Genomic DNA, 17261 nt, shown 5'->3' with positions numbered 1-17261 from the left:
CTCCTCTGACTTGCTGTCCATTCTCCTCTCCACTTGCATTCATTCCCCTCCTAGTCGTCAGTTCTCATCACCATTTCTCTGATTCCTTGGGGAGGAGGAACCAGAGCCAGCCCTCCTCTTCCTGGAGCCAGTACGTGGTGGGCTTGCCAGGTAGGCACTGTGCGCACCCTGGATGTGCAGGAGTGTGAAGAGCAGCACTGCCGTTAAGAGCCCCATCTGCCATCTGCCCTCTACTGGAACTGAAAGTATCTAGTTGTCTGTATTTGGCTGCCTCTCTAAACGTGGCGATGAACAATACACGTGTTTGTCCAACTGAATTGCACTGGCCAGCCAGCATGTAAAAGAAATGCACTCGGAGTGGGGTCTAGAAATCCGGAGATAGTTCATGGGTTTGCAAGAAGGCAACGTGATGGGGAACTACCGACCCAGGGACACCCAGGACTAATTGGATGCCCGTGTCCACCGCCTCAATAGGGCTGGAGAGGAGAACCATGCTCAGAGGAGAAAAGGGGAGGAAGAAAGGAAGAGAGTTCCTCTAGCTGCTCTCCATTCCACGTGTTTATTGGATTTAATTTGCTTTCCCCTTTTTCCTCTCTTATTAAAACAAATCTCTTGAGATTTTGATAACTCCTTTCAATGACAGATCATTAACAGTGAAGCCCAAATTCTATTTGACATTGCTTAATAATTCAAATTCCATCAGACATCCATCAAAATATTTTTATAAGCACCGATGCGCAGCATTTTAAAAGCATGAGCATTTTCTCCTATCTGAACACACATGTGAGGACTGCTAGGTTCGCCCTTGGTAGTAATTTGAAATGCCACAGTTCAAAAGAAAGGAGCATTCCTGCATGGGCCCAGGGACTTCTCCAAACTTACCCACTTTGAAGGCACAATATCATTTGTATGATATTTGGAGGTTACTGCGAAAGTCAGAAGCAAACCAATGAACAGTTCACTTTGTCTTCCAGGGAAGTCCTGGCAGATTTCGGGCACGTGGAAATGCTTCTCCATCCTTCTCACAGATTCCCTGCTAAAGAGGGATGGCATGACCGGTGCCGCGGCTCACTAGGCTAATCCTCCGCCTTGCGGCGCCAGCACACCAGGTTCTAGTCCCAGTCGGGGTGCCGGATTCTGTCCCGGTTGCCCTCTTCCAGGCCAGCTCTCTGCTGTGGCCAGGGAGTGCAGTGGAGGATGGCCCAAGTGCTTGGGTCCTGCACCCGCATGGGAGACCAGGAGAAGCACCTGGCTCCTGGCTTCGGATCAGCACAGTGCGCAGGCCACAGCACGCCGGCCGCGGTGGCCATTGGAGGGTGAACCAACGGCAAAGGAAGACCTTTCTCTTTCTCTCTCTCACTGTCCACTCTGCCTGTCAAAAAAAAAAAAAAAGAGGGATGGCATGCTAAGCCTGCCCACGCCCGAGAGGAAAATGGTGCAGAAACTGAGCTCTTGGCCCTGACCTCCCTGCTCTGCCCGTCCCCGAGAACCTCCCTGTTCTAAACTTCTGCAACATCAGTTCTGAGATAAACAGGGAAAGAAGAGTGAGGAAGCAACATGGAGAGCAATGAACAGTTTGGAAAGCTTAAGTCAAGCGTAGGTCCAGCCACAGAGAGAAAAATAAAGTAGCTTTGTCATGCTTGTTGGGTTTTTTGTTTGGTTGGCTTTGGTTTTTTGTGGGTGGTTTTTTGTTTTTTTGTTTTTTGTTTTTTTGGAAATTTTTTAGAGAGATTGTACACAGATATGACTTTAAGAAAAACTATTTTACTGAGCAGTTTTGCCTCCAGTCCCTTCTTCCGCCTTCTGTGTAATTACCTGCAAACATCTCAAACATATAAATAGACACATTTAAAAATACCCCCACCTCATTAGCTGCTCCGGGCTCGGTTTTGAGATGGCATTCTAGAAATCCAGGATCCCCCAAGGACCCAGGTGAGTCATAAGAGGAAGGACCAGGGGCAGAGCCACTCTCCAGATGTAATCTCCAGCAATGACTGGAGCTTCAGCAAACCGACCCCGGAATGGAACAAGCGAGTATGGTGGTCGCTGAGCAATGACTCGCGGGAGAGTGGAGAGGTGGGGTTAAGACACAGATGGGCTTCTCGAGACCATACTTAGGGTGGATGAAAGAATTCTCTTAGAAAGGGAGAATTGAAGAAACGACTTCACAGTAAGGGCGAGGGACTGACCTCATCGGCAAGGAGGCTGAGATAAGGCTGGTGTGAATAACCCAACGATCGCCCATCTGATGTGGGGTCTCCCGACTGATGGTGTGCCCAGCATGGCACGAAAGTAGATTGCACAAAATCACTACAACCATCGACGTTATGGGGTTTCAAACGTTTTTATTCCACATTTGAGAGATTTACAGGAAATCTCCAGGCAGTAAAGCTGAAGGGCTGAGCTTGTCTTTCAGTTGGCTCGAAGCCAGTCCTTTGGAGGGTGGCTTTAATTCCTGGGATATGGAGTCATACAGTCAGGAAGCAGCCCTGACCCTGGTAAGGTCAGTGTCATGGCCAACTACCCTGGGCTCAATTTAGAGACATAACTATGGCAACGACTGTGCCCAATCGGTTATTAGAGGAGATTTATTGACGGATATGCTTGAATAGCAGAGCCATTAATTGCAATTACCAGACAAGACACTCTGTTCATCTCGGGGAACTGAATGCCAAAATGCCCTAACAACTTTAAAATCCCATTTTCTCTTGGGCTCTCTGCTGGCCTCATTGCACCTGCTCCAGCTTCCCAGTCCTGAGAGGGAGAGGGGAAGGGGCTGAGCTTGACACAGCACCAGCTGGAGAAACTGGCAGAGCTGGGCCCTCGGAAGTAAACTGTAGGAACCTCACACAACCCCCACGAGACCCCCCAACTGCATGAGTAGTCCTGCTCCTCTCCAAGTCCCTTCTCTGAGTCCCACCAACAGAGCAAAGAACTGTCTTCCTCCTTTGCTCTGCCAAGCCACGATCATCATTCTCTCCAAGACCCTCTGGGTCCTCACTTGTCTTCCTGGGCTTGGTGTTGCTCAGCCCAAGCTCTGTTCATTTTGTGGTCCCTCCAGCCTGGAACAGTGCAATCCCTGGATTGTATCTTTGTGGTTCCTCTGGACAGCTTCCCCTCAATGCCTAATTTTTCTACAACAGGGACTCCCACCAAGCTCCGGTATCTCCTACCCCTTGTTCTGCAATTTCCTCATAGCACTGAAATTATGCTAGGTATGGGTCTGCCTATTTACCTGTTTACTTCTACCTCTCTCACTAGATTGTAAGGTCCACAAGAGTAGAGATTTGGTTTGTGCTTTCTGCCACTGTATTCCTAGTACTGAAGCAGCTCTGGGCACACAGCCAGTGCCCAGAAAATATTTGTTGAATGAAGGAATGGGCTTCATGCATTCTTTTTTTAAAAAAGACTTACTTATTTGAAAGTCAGTTACAGAGAGAGAGAGAAAGAGAGAGAGAGAGAGAGAAAGAGAGAGAGAGAGAGAGAAAAAAATCTTCCATCTACTGGATGACTCCCCAAGTGGCTGCAACAGCCAGGGCTGGGCCAGGCTGAAACCAGGAGCCAGGAGTTCCATCCAGGTCCTCATTGTTGGTGGCAGGGGCCCAAGCACTTGGGCCATGTTCTGCTGCTTTTCCCAGACCACTGGCAGGGAGCTGGATCAGAAGTGGAGCAGCTGGGACATGAACCAGTGCCCGTATGGGATGCTGGCATTGCAAGCAGAGGCTTTACCTGGGGTGCCACAGTGGCAGCCCTGACCCAGTGCATTCTGCAGTTGTGCCTAGAGGGATCTCTCTGCCCAACTTCCCTGAAGGCAGAGATTCTCCCAAGATTCACAGCAACTTCTTCAGCATCACATAAACCCAAGTGCTTTAAAATTTAAACAAGAGACTGAGAGACTGTGAAGTGCAAGCCCTATCTATGCATCCAATGGTAAAACTACATATCCTACCATGTGTCAAGGTGCAGTAATAGCTAATACTTCAATATTGCCTTCTATAGAGACCCTCTTTTAGCCATTGTCCAGTGTATTTGCTCCCAACATTCACACAATAACACTGTGAGGTGGGGAGTGTCATTCTTTGTGAGTTAAAGGGAGAAAGTGGGATTATTCAGCAACTAAGTGACACCAACCAGGCCAGGAAATGAACCCAAGCAGTCCAGCCCCAGAATCTGTGCCCTTAACCTCTATGCTATGCCATTTCTCTTGACTGAAAATTAGCATGAAAACGACTAAAAAAATATTCTAAAAAGAGAGGACTTGAGGCACAAACACTATCACTATATTCCCTTGAGTTTATTTTTTTCTTACAAAGTAGAATACAAATTAACAAATCTCTGCTCCAAATTAAGATTTCTCTTGATAATCTCTGTCTTACAGATAAAAATCAAGGCTATTCTGAATCCAAGGTGAGTGAAGCGAATGGTGTTCAGGAAAGTCCTTCCAAAAGAGGTGAACGCACGTCTTCCCTGCAGCTGTGAGATGCAACCCCCATTTCTTGGACTCTGCCAAGAGTTTGGACTACAAGAATTCTCAGCTGAAGCAGATGAACCTCTCCCTCAGTGCAAACTTGGCCATAGCAGGTGTCCCGTGATTCTATATCATTTCATTATTAAAATGCAAGCATGCCTTTGACTAATAAGACAACGCAAGTAATTGGAACCTTCTGTACTTGACACTTATATCCATGAGCATCAATTAAAGATTCATTTCTATCACAATTTCTTCAATGGGTCCTACAACCCACCTAAATGTAACAATGTTTCCTACCATTCAGTTCTCTGTTTTACACAATTAAACAGAATGACCTGATATGGAGTTGAAGACCAACTCCATTACACTCATTCGTTCATTCATTCACTATTGTTATTAATTCATTATCATCTACTAGTGCTAAGTACTATGCTAGCCCAACAAGGTGGATGACTTCACAGACTCCTAGGAATATGGTGGGGGGACTGGCATGGAGTCAGCGGTGACACAAACCAACCATAGCCATCATAAAAAGCTGTGAACAAAAGGTCACAAAGTACTAAGGGACAGTAAAGGGACATAACCAGGTCACACAGGTCAGGGAAGTCTTCCAAGAGAAAATATCCCCTTTGTTAAGACCTATAGGAAGAGTAAGGGGGTAATCAGATGGGGAGTGAGCAGGAAGAGGGAGGGAGTTTGGTGCTGCCTGGCAACCAAAACGCAGATGGGTGGGGATGGGCAGGTATGATGGGGCTGAGGCTAGGAGTGGCCAGGGACATCAGGCTGGGCAGCAAGGCTGGGTAAAGGTCTGGATTGTTATTAGAAGCCATTGAAGACATTTAGATCCATTCAGAAATGGGAAGTTCAAGGGCTATTTAGAAGGTGAAATGGACCATCTGGTATCCATCAACTCTGCACCCTGCACTTGCCAAGTCAGGAAACTGGACCTACACCCTCAAGACAGAAAAAGAAAGATCAACAGCGGGATTAAAACAAAAAGGATTTTCTGCCCCTCTTAAGATAATCAGAATAATCCAGGCACACATCCTCACTATAGGAGAGCTTGGCCAGGTCTCACCATCATCAGCTAATTCTATACATATCTGCAAATATCTAGAAGCAAACATCCAAGACTGTAATGCCAAAAGTCAGTTCACAGTCACTCACAGAGATCTGGTCCATCTTGCATCAGCCTCACTAAAACAAACAAAAAAAAGTATAGTGCCGACATGATCATTGTGTAATGGCATGGGAGGGTGCTAATTGCAATCCGCCCCCCCCCCAAATCACAGGATTTTCATGTTAAGAGGACATTGAAACATCATCTGAATCTTTGCGCATTGTTCCTGTATGCTCACAGATGTTTTCATGAATGGTGTATTTCATGTTAAGTGTGGTGTGCTCTGAATAAACTGCGTGGATTGGCATTGTAGCACAGCAGGCTAGGCTGAGGCTTGGAATCCAGGCCGCTCTACTTCTGACCCAGCTCCCTGCCTAGGTGTTGAGGTGGATTCGTTTTGAGAGGAGGAGAGTGGTGGGGGCAAGAGGGGCAGAGTCACCACACAGACCCCCGGAGTCGGATGAAAGTAGGCCTGAGGCGAGCAGCTTGCAGACTCATTTCAGTTGCTACAGCAGCTTATATAGCCAAGGCAGCCAACCCAGTCAAGGGGTGGTCTATGCCCTAACCAATCACAGCCTGTTGCCAGGCAGGCTCCGTTGCCATGTGGTTTCCAAAGCTATCCAATCACAGCCTGTTGCCAGGCAGGCTCCGTTGTCAGTGGCCGTCTTGGCATGGCCTTCTCATTCCACCACATTTCCCCCGTTTTGTTTATTTTTGAGCAACGGGAGGCATGATTCTTGGCCATACCATTGTTGACCCCGTTTCCATGTGGTCTCTGTACACAGCTGTGCCTGTCTTAGGTTGTCCCCCAGGGGATCTTACCCATCATTGACTAACCAGCACTCAAAATGGGAGACCACAGGAGTGCTTGCTCAGATGGGGGTAGAAATGAGGAACAATGGTAGTCAGGAATGGCATGACCGCACACAGGCTGTGGGCCATTTGAGTGGCTGACTAGAGCTAGTGGGGTATAAAGCAGTAGCGGATGTGGCTATGGGCAGTTCCTCAGGGTAGGATGATAGGGCAGGAGCGTCTGCTAACAAGGCGGACTCTCAGTCTTGTTCAGCTGGTTCTGGTTGGCTGTCAGTTGCAGGCTTGATGTTTCTGGCTGGTACCCAAATGGGCTGTCCCACATTCTCTGGGAAGACACCAGCATATCCTCGACCCTTGGTTAGCAGAAGCCTTTTTACAGGCGTTGGAATCCAGGGCCTGAATTTTGCATCCACTTTGAGATTAACGACAAACATGTGGGTGAGATGGGGTCTAGCGGCTGCCCTGAGAGCCTGGGGTGCCCAGGGACTGCCACAAATGTGGGGATCCTCACTGGGTGTGGATGGGATGACCTCGCATGGGTTATAAGGCAGTAGAAGATGGCCCAGGTACTTCAGCCCCTGGGGGAACCAGATGGAGTTCCAAGTTACTAGCTTCAACTTGGCCCCCAGCTCCAGCCATATTGGCCATTTGGGGAGTGAACCAGCATATAAAAGCTCGCTCTCTCTCTCTCTCTCTCTCTCTCTGTCTCTTTCTCTCCCCCCCCCCCTTTTCTGTGTGTGTGTGAGAGAGTCTCCAATAAAAATACAGGAAGATGAGGTGAATCGCCAAATACTTGTTCCACTGGCTCCTCAGAGGGAGAGAACTACAAGTAGCTGGAACCCAAGGCCTGAGTGCTTCTCCATGCAAGGAAGGAGGCTCTCCTATCCACACAAAGACTAGCCGAGGATCCGACAGGAAATCGGCAAAGGATGCCACATTGCTGGTTCAAAGGTCAGGTACATTAAGCAAACTGAGAGGTGTTACAAGTTGAGAAGGAAAACAATTTTCTTAGAAGCCACTTCCAGCCTTTTCCTTGATGTGTCAGTGTTCTCCTGGCCAGCAACCAAGTCCACAGGGACACTTTGGATTGCACCCGTGTGTTGGCACTCTTATTTTTCAAAACGTACAGAATCTAAATCTAAGATTAAACCTGTAGAAACCAACCCCTAGGTGTCATTGTTGCTGCTGAAATATCAAGTCTTTGGGTTCTTAAATCAGAAGAGATAGCAGTGTTAATCTGAATAAGCCACTTAAATAATGCAAATTCAATTCACTTTCAATGTTTCAAAGCCAAGTCCAAAGTCTTCTGGACTTCTTAACCAAAATGTAACTAAATCTTAGGGTGTTAGCACGCATTCGGTTGCCAACACAATTCGCATTTAAGAAAAATAGGCTGAAAACCCACATAGTCATATGTGACATTACTAACGCGCTCACATCAAATTCCACGACTCATAAGCTGATTATAGAGTAGCTGGATGATTCTGTTCCTCTTCTCCTTGTCTCTATGTCCTCTGACTTCCGAGCTGGCCTCTGCCATTGGTGCCGTGGTACCTGGAGCCCAGAGCTTCCGTGTGCCTTGCCCACAGCAGCTTCCACTCAGGGGCATACTGCAGGAGCACAGGTGCCCACGGTCCCTCGACTTCTCACCCCCTCTCTTACAATCCATCAAACACCATGCATTCTTCAATCACAGTGTCCCTCGGCTCGGCTTCTTCCTTCCATGTCATATCATCCCGGTCTGATCTTGCCAAATGTAGAATGTACTGCTTATGGTCATGTCCTAAGATAGGGGTAGTGACTTGTGTCCCCACTTCACGACATAACTAATGCACAGAGAGATGAGGTGACTGTCCCTGGATGACAGCTGGTAGGAACTGACGGGTCTGAAGATCAGGGAGAACCCAGTGTGCAGCTTGGATGCTTAGGGCCTCTCTGAGGCCAACTTCCAGGTCCCGAACTGAAAGCTGTCTTTACGATCTCTCCATAACCCCCAGCCCTCAATCTGATGTCCTATTGTCTCAGAAAGGAGTTTTGGGTAGCTCCAGTGGGGCCTATGTCTGGGAACACATCTGCTTACACAAAACCCCTTCCTCATCCAATCACTGACTATTCACCAGGTCCAGCTACATTCAGGGTCTTGCTCCATGAGCGAGACTGGCAAGCTCTCTGGGCTCTTGGAGGTCATTCCCTACCAGGGTGGACAGATGTCGAGGCAGTAATTATACACGTAATTAGTGATGATAGTGCTAAGGCCACAAAAATGTGTGAAATAACCAAAGGAGAATCTCTAACGCAAGGTCCTCTACTAGGGCCTGTTTCCACCTGGCCCAGCCCCCAGTCCCAACATGCCTTTCTGGCTGTGGTTCTCCCTGCTGCCCACTCTGAGCCCCCCCCCCCCCCCCCCAGGCCAGAGAGTTCTTCACCATCCCCTCACTTATCCATTCATTTTGGCCCATTTTCTCCCATGTACCAAGCCAACCTATATGAGCTCACGTGGGCTCTTAACGCCCAGCAGTTGGTCATAGAGATCTCTTGCATGTGATCTAACAGTAAGAGATGAGGGAGCAGAGCAGAAGCAACGGAGTCAACAGCATGGGAGCCTGGCCACCTCCTCATGAAGTTTGCTTGTGCCCCGCAGCCCTACTCTTGCTTGATTCCAGTTCACAGATTTTGGGCAGGCTACCCCACTTGACTGCTTGGTGGAGCTTATAACAAGGCCTACTGGGGCATGAAAATTGGGATACCACATGCATCTTCCCTTCCCTTTCTCACTCAGGCCCCTTTCTCAATGAAAGAAAGATCCCCAAAGTTCAAGTACTGTACAGTGTTCCCCAGGCATGGTCTTCCTGTGAGGAGCTCAAAGCTGGAGGACCTTGGGAGACAGAATACTTGCCATCCATGGGTCTCCATCTGTTGATGTCTTCAAGGAGCAAGGAGTGGAATTCCCAGTTGCCGATGATGCTGGCAGCTCCTCCTAGTCTAGCACCTCAAGAGAAGCTGTCAAAATAATAAATGACATATTTTTAGGTCACAGGATTGCCCCTTAGCTAGGCTCTCCTGGTTTGATTAGCAGTTACTTTTCCTCTTAGCGTCTTTCTTCATCTTCTCCTCCTCCTTCTTTTCATTTTCTCCCTCTGCCCCTCTCATCAATAAAGGTCACCACTTTAAGGAAACTGCATCTCTGGGAAGAATTTAACAGTATCCTATTACAATCACATTGTCTTGTTCAGAAGCAGGTGGTATTACCTGTCAGCTGGGTTTGGGACATAGCAAATAGCTACTCCCCCACTCAGCTGAGCTACTTACTACCTGGCTCCTGGGCAGATAAAGTGGCAAAAGGAGAGAGGCCTCAAAATCTCATTTTCATTCCCCTTGCAGAGAAGAGATTGCCTTTATTGACAAAGACGACTGAAAATTGCTTGAGCGTTCCAATAAGCAGTCTGCGTTGAAGCAGAGAGACAGTCTGGCGGAGGCGCACTCCCTGCTCCGCCGCGCAGCTCCGCCGAGCCTCGCTTTGCTGCGGCACAAGTCTGTGGCATGTGTAGGCTAGACTGAAAGGAGCCTCCTGTCGTCCTCAAAAGCAGCTCCTCTCCACCTCCACGCCCAGTCTGCTGGTGCATTTCCTGGATCCCTACCATAAATCAGCACGAGTTCAGGGAATCCCTGCCAGAAACCAACCTCTCAGACTGATTCAAGGGCCTGGGGTCAGGCCTGGGTTAGCTGGGCAAGGCCAATGTCCTACCTCCCACCCCAGAGTTCTGGGATGCCACTGCACGTTCCAAGTAGACCACTAGATGTCACCCTCTTTGATTCCAGGGCCTGCGCGTAAGCCAGAGCCCTGGCTAGGATTCCAGACAATTCCATCACCACCTTGACTGTGGGGCTGCTACACCGAAGCTCTTCCATGGGACTTTGCTAATCCAGTTAGCATCTCAGATGATGCAAAAGAGTGAGTAGCAAGTTCAGCAAGACCGGAGCTAGCTAGAGCAAACCCCAGCTGTCACAATCAGGTCCCCTGGTCTTGCTTCTCTTCCTCCTAGTGATAGTTGTGTATCCTTTTGGTTTATTTCAGTAAGAAATAAATTGGGATGTGTGCCTTGTCGCACACATGGATGTGCTGCAGAAATAATGTAGGTCTCTGGCTTTTAGCAGAAAATGAATGACAGATGGATAATTTATGATGATTTCTGAGACCCAAACTATAATTATGAAGTATTTCTAGGTATATATTCAGGATGCAAAGTGTAAGGAGCCCAGAGCTAATGCTAATTTATTACTGACAGCTGTATATATATAATAATATATCATGTCTTTTAATCTTACATTCCTTCTGACTTACATCAAGCAATCTTTTCATTCATTAATAAAATCAAGCCTTGCCATCATTCTTAATGATGAGGTCCCATTTTGAACTTGGAGGACTCCTGTAATTAAGTTCCCCATTTCCATATACCAGACATCTGAAGCTCCAAAAAAAAGGGTACATCGAACTTCTTGTTTTACAAGCAAGGTGAAAAGATCAGAAAGATTGGAGCCCACCTGCTCACAGTCCTACGGGAGCTACTGAGAAAAATCAGGAACAATTTTCGAGTTAATCTTCCCAGTTCGCACTCCTACATCTTTTTCCCTTTTAGCTCCCCTGCCTCCTCTTACCCTTCCTGGGTCTTTTCCTTTTTTGAGACGGTGTATTTTTTAAAGGTCATGACAGTTAAAATTACAGGCCACATGTCTCATCCAATTTTCTGTGCTGTGCCAAAGACGTACATGATTAATCCTTTCAAAAGAAATCTAACCTAATCTTATTATATCCAAGACAAGGTGTCCTTCATAAGTATTGTGGCTGGAAACAAGAAGGTCTTCCTCAGGCTTCTACTGGTTCGGTGTTTCAAGTAGTCATCACTCTAGCCACTTACTCACGGTGCTGTCCTTACTGTTTCCAAAATTTAAACAGTGCTCTGGTTCAGGCTGTAAAGCACTATGTGTTATCAGACTCTCTGGTCACTTCAGGAGATACAGACCCATGATACTTGTAGAAAAAGGGAAACCTTTAACCTCATCAGCTAATTAATGACCTCAAAGTAGAATAATGAGGTGTGTGTGGAGATAGAGATTCAGTTATCTGGGTCATCTTTCATCTGCAGACAGAATCAGATTCCACTGAAGAGGTGCTAGGTAATTGAGTAAGCAGGTTTCCTATCTATAACACTAAATCTCACTATGATTGGTTAATTAAATCATGATAAATAACACCTGCAGCAGATGGAAGGTGCTGAGTTTAGGTGAGCTCTGTACAAGTTCAGTGGTACAACATCTCAATGTCTTTCCATTCTTCTGACTTCAAAATACTTCCTGTAATTTCCTGGAGAGACTTACTTTTAGAGAAAAGAGACATATTAAGGTTTTGGTGACACTGGCTCTTTAAAATGGTTTAGGTTTAGGCCAGCACCGCGGCTCAATAGGCTAATCCTCTGCCTTGCGGCGCCAGCACCCCGGGTTCTAGTCCCGGTCGGGGCGCCAGATTCTGTCCCGGTTGCCCCTCTTCCAGGCCAGCTCTCTGCTATGGCCCGGGAGTGCAGTGGAGGATGGCCCAAGTGCTTGGGCCCTGCACCCCATGGGAGACCAGGAGAAGCACCTGGCTCCTGCCATCGGATCAACACAGTGCGCCGGCCGCAGCGCGCCAGCCGCGGCGGCCATTGGAGGGTGAACCAACGGCAAAGGAAGACCTTTCTCTCTGTCTCTCTCACTGTCCACTCTGCCTGTCAAAAAAAAAAATGGTTTAGGTTTTTCTATCAGATTTCACATCTTGGAGCTTCTCAGTCTTCAAAAATGAAGGGCTGGGACCAGCATTGTGGTGCAGCAGGTGAAGCCATCGCTTGAGACATCCATGTCGCATATCAGAGCACCTGTTCAAGCCCCAGCTGCTCTGCTTCTGATCCAGCTCTCTACTAAGGCACCAGGGAAGGCAGCAGATCATGGCCCAAATGCCTGGGCCCCTGCCATCCATGTGAGAGACCTGGTTGGAGTTCCAGGCTCTTGACATTGACCTGGCCCAGCCCCGACCATTGTGGCTATTTGGGGAATGAACCAGTGAATGGAAGATTGATCTCTCTCTCTCTCTCTCTCTCCCTTCCTCCCTCCCTGTCAAATAAATAAATAAATAAATTTTTTACTGAAATCCCTCTCCTGTTAGTACTCCTTTCTGAGTGTAAGCATTTCTTCCTGTTGGCTCTGCCTCTCATTGACTTCTATGTAGGGAAGAGTGTCAACTACAGCTGTGTCATGCTGTAGCAACAGCTCCATGCCTGAGTGATGTGTTCACCCTCCAAACCCATTGTGAGTCAGCTGGGGTATCAGCTCATCACCGTCACTCTAAGATGTAGGCTGGCAGTGATCAACCCAAAAGAAAAAGAAGACTCTGGAAGGAAACGCACTCGCCATTCAGCGCTCCAGTGTGGAGGTCCCGGCCCTCATTTCCACACAATTCATTAGCCAACGGCAGTCACAGGCCATGCTGCCAAGCCACATGAGCGCTGGGAAGTTCTAGCCAACCTCGTGCTGGGAGAAGCATGAGAAACACCTGGTGAATGCCAGGAATGATTACCACAGGGCCTTCAGACAGGGAGACCCTCTTTCACTTGTTTTAGAATGTTCTCATGTTTTCTAGATTATATTCTACTTTGGTTAATTAAATCATGATAAATAACACCTGATAAATAACAACTTTGGTTGTGCACTCTCCCCTGGTCATCTCTCTCATCTATGTTCTGTTTACTTTCAGATTCATGAATATTAATGTTGGGACATTCTAAAAATGGGGCCAACGTTGTGATGCCACAGTTTACGCTGATGTTTGCTACACCAGGACTGGTTCGAGATCAGCTGCTCTGCTTCCAATCCAGCTTCCCGCTAATGCATCTGGGAAGGCAACAGAAGATGACCCAAGTACTTAGGTCCTTGCCACATATGTGGGAGACCAAGATGGAGTTCTTGGCTCCTAGATTCAACTGGGCCCAGACTTGGCTGTTGCAGCCATTTGGGGAGTGAATCAGTGGATGGAAGATCACTTTCCCTCTCCCTCTCTCTCCCCTTCTCTGTGTTACCCTTTCAAATAAATAAATCTTAAAAAAAAAAAAAAAGACATTACAGGGGCCACTACTGTGGCATTTTAGGTAAAAGCCATAGCCTGCAGTGCTGGCATCCCATATGGGTGCTGGTTTGAATCCCAGCTGATCCACTTCCAATCCAGCTCCCTGCTAATGTGCCTGGGAAAGCAGTAAAGATGGCCCAGATCCTTGGGGCCTCTGCACCCATGTGGGAGACCCAGAAGAAGCTCCTGGCTCCTGGCTTTAGACTCACCCAGCCCTAGTCCTTTCAGCCAACTTCTGGGGAACCAGAAGTTGGAAGATCTCTCTCTCTGACTCTCCCTCTCTTTGTAACTCTTTCAAATAAATAAATCTTAAAAAAAAAAAAAAAGACATTACAAAAGAAAAGCTTCTCTCCAGAAATTTAGAAACTACAACTGGGGCCGGCACTGTGGCATAGCAGGTAAGGCCGCCATCTGCAGTTCCGGCATCCCACGTGGTCACCAGTTAAGAGTCCTGGCTGCTCTACTTCTGATCCAATTCCCTGCTAATGCACCTGGGAAAGTAGCAGAAGATGGCCCAAGTACTTGGGCTCCTGCACCCATGTGGGAGACCAGAATGAAGCTCCTGGCTTCAGCCTGGCCCAACTCTGGCTGTTGCAGCCATTTGCGGAGTGACCCAATAGACAGAAGACAACTATCTCTCTTCCTCTCTGCCTCTCTCCCCCTCTGCCTCTGTGTCTGCCTCTCCTTCTCTGTAAATCTTTCAAATAAATAAATATAACTTTAAATAAATAAATAAAAATATACAAGAAACTACAACTGTTTGTGCCAGAATCCCAGGGAAAAGAGACATTTTCATTTTAGTTGTTTGTTCAACCTTTTGTATTTCTGGCTTTTCTTCATTGTTTTTCTCTTCCACCCTTCCATGTTAATCTCCCGTTTAATTTCTTAACTTTTGTTATGCAGGCTTTTATTTTTACTGCTCCTTCTTTACTGGGCCACTTGGCAAAGACCTATGTGGAGTATCACCATTCTAATTTTGCTGGCTGCCCAAGGCCCAAATTTGGGTCAGGTTTTATTTTTTTAGATTTATTTATTTATTTGAAAGGCAAAGTTACAGAGGGAGAGGCAAAGAGATGGGTTCTTCCATCTGCTGATTTACTCCCCAAACGGCCAGAATGGCTGGAGCTGGGCCTATTTGAAGCCAGGAGCTAGGAGCTTCTTCCAGCCAATTCCACTGCTCTCCCAGGCTTTTAGCAGGGAGCTGGATCAGAAACGGAGCAGCCAGGACTCGAACAAGATACAGTAAGGAGAATTACCCATGCATCTGAACAGTGGCTATACATCTTATTTTGTATATTTTGGGTTTTCCTCCTACTGGATAATTGACAGCCAGCTATAAAGGCTTCTGAATAGACGTGAACGCCCCACCTCTTTCCACAGTATGACCAGCGTCTTCAGCTTTACTCACTCCTTCCCGTCGGTGGCTTACCAACCCCAGCTCTCTGCGGTGCAGTTCTTAATATACCAAAACTGCCCAGTTTTCATGGTGGAGTTGGGTGGAATGCCACACACTCTTGGCAGTTCACTAGCTAGCAGAGGAGCCAAAACAGGACTGCCTACATCTGGTGTTCATTTTATGAAGCTCAGAGGGACTAAGGCTTTGCGACTCCATCAGCCTACCTCTGCAAATCCTCACATCGTTCAAGCAAAGACGCACTCAAGGCACGCCTGAAATCCAGCCGTGGACCCACACCTAACCCAGACCAAAAGAACGAACACGAACTCAGAAGCCCAGGAAGGCAACGAACGCCAGTGGCCACTTGCTTAAAGCCCATTCGGCGGTGGACAGAGGGGTAAAGCCAGGCCCCAGCAGATTTAGGCCACCGGGGAAGCCTCTATGGTGAACACACGTGGACTTCTAGACAGGCCAAGGCAGGGGCCGTGACAGCCGCCCACCACCGACCCCGACCCCGCCAACGTGCGGCGGGAAACCGCAGGCAGCAAACCTGACACCTCCTGAGCCGGCCCGGCCTCAGCGGCCCGGGATGCCCGTGGGCGGGGCTTGGACATCGCCCCGCCCCCGCCGCCCGCCACTCGGGTCACCTGACCTGCCGGCGGCTCACGTGATCCGTCCTCTGCGCCGCCATTTTGGAGCTCCGAATGAGGAGGGGGAAAGTGGGGGAAAAGAGGGAAAAGAACCGGGAGAGAGGTGGGCGAGGACGAGGGCGAGGGCACGGCCGGGTCCTAGCCGGCTAAAGGAGGCTCGCGGAAGCAGCAGCCGCCACCCGACCGCAGGTACCGCGCCCCGGGGCCGCCCCTCCGCCCGCTCTGAGCGCCGCCGCCGGCCATGTGCAGCTTGCCTTCAGGCCTCTCCCGGCGCTCGCTTCCTCCGCCGGCCGACACCCTCCCGGTGCTCGCCACATGCCCCAAGTTCCGTGTCCCCTTTCTGTCCTCTGCCGCCCACGGCCTTGCCCGGCAGTTGGGGGTGGGGGGAGCCTGCCGCTCGCCAGCTGCTGTCACCAGTCGGGTCCGCAGGCGGGCCCGCCCGTCGGAGGCGCAGCTCCTCTCCCCTGTGCTGAGGTGAGGTGGCGGCGGCCGGCCAGGGTGGAGCCACCACGGTGCTGGCGCCCCAGCTCGCCTGGCCCTGCAGGGAGAAGCAGCCCTGGCTGGCCCTTCTGCACTTTCTGCTCTCTTCGCTGGGGTGAGCTTTCCAGCGGTCTCTGGGCGCCCATCTTGGAAGACCCGGGGGCATCTGGAGTGAATGGCTTTTGGTGGACGTCCTGGGTGATGGATCAGGCAGGGGCCCGCTCGCCCAACCCGTAGGCGATCTTTTCCAGTCCTTGCAGTGGGCCGTAATGGGCCATCAGCCTGCATCGCTCGTAGGCTTTTACTGGCTTTATCACCTCCTTGAGTTTGTACTTTCTTCAGTACTCCTCGAAGTGTATGGCTTGCGTTATCGATTAAAAGAGAAAGCTTGGCTCTCTCTCCAGTCCCTTTAGGTCCGTACCTCGTTGAAACTTAACTTATAGAGGAGGCCCCCAAACGTGCTCGGGGCCCTGGCAGTGAAGTGTTTTACTTAAGCGGAATCGATGAAGCAGTTGCAGCCTGGGTGAGAGGAGGAAGCGTTCTTTGATGTTTTAGGTTCATTCTAGGTGAGGGGAAGAACAGCAGAGCCATGTAGGAGCAGGGTAGGAAGGAAGCTGCATTAGCAGGTATGTAGGCCAAGCCTCTGTGTCCTGTCTCTCCCTGCCTTTCTGCCCACTGTGCTCATAAAATTAGCATAATCACCCTTAGGGTTGTTATTTTTGGTTGCGGTTAAAATAGCAATATGCAGGTTACTTTTCCATACTTATTAGGACATCAGGCCAGTAAAACCAATAGTGTTTTGAGGCAATTACATAAATTCTGAGGTAAAACACAAAATGTACACTTACCCTGAGAAGTTTCCAGGGCTACTTTTTTCTCACTCCAGCACAGTCCTTGAGTCTTCTCACTAGGTAAATTATATAAATTTGAATCACATAATTGGGTGGCATGAGTATTCCTCTGAATTTCTTTTCGATATGGAATATTGGGAAGTTTTTCACTCTCCCCTTCCCCCCAAAAAAAAGAAAAAAAAAAAGAGAAGTGTTTGATACTGTATACTTTCATTCTTGGCCACAGCTGGATTTGGAAGATTGATCCAAGGGACTGTATTAATTTCAGGAATTGATTTGAAAGACACTGGCTCTGCCACTTAACAGCCATGTAACCTTGGGTAAGTCACT

At 48.6% G+C, this 17261-nt stretch overlaps 1 protein-coding gene across 2 annotated transcripts in view; it reads left to right on the top strand.

Moving 5' to 3' along the window:
- Positions 1-15644: 15644 nt before the first annotated feature.
- ZNF507 (zinc finger protein 507) overlaps positions 15645-17261 on the top strand; it is a 39044-nt gene continuing 37427 nt past the window's right edge. Inside the window, exons 1-2 of one of the 2 annotated variants that reach the window (XM_062176435.1) lie at positions 15645-15789; positions 17158-17251. The gene's annotated coding sequence lies outside the window, so the exon portion shown is untranslated. The remainder of the gene's footprint in view (positions 15790-17157; positions 17252-17261) is intronic. The other variant, XM_062176437.1, reaches the window with a different exon arrangement.

This window comes from Lepus europaeus, chromosome 19 (assembly GCF_033115175.1).
Source record: "Lepus europaeus isolate LE1 chromosome 19, mLepTim1.pri, whole genome shotgun sequence".
NCBI lineage: Eukaryota > Metazoa > Chordata > Mammalia > Lagomorpha > Leporidae > Lepus > Lepus europaeus.
The sequence above is the reverse complement of the archived record's forward strand: the minus strand, read 5'-3'. Positions and strand labels throughout refer to the sequence as shown.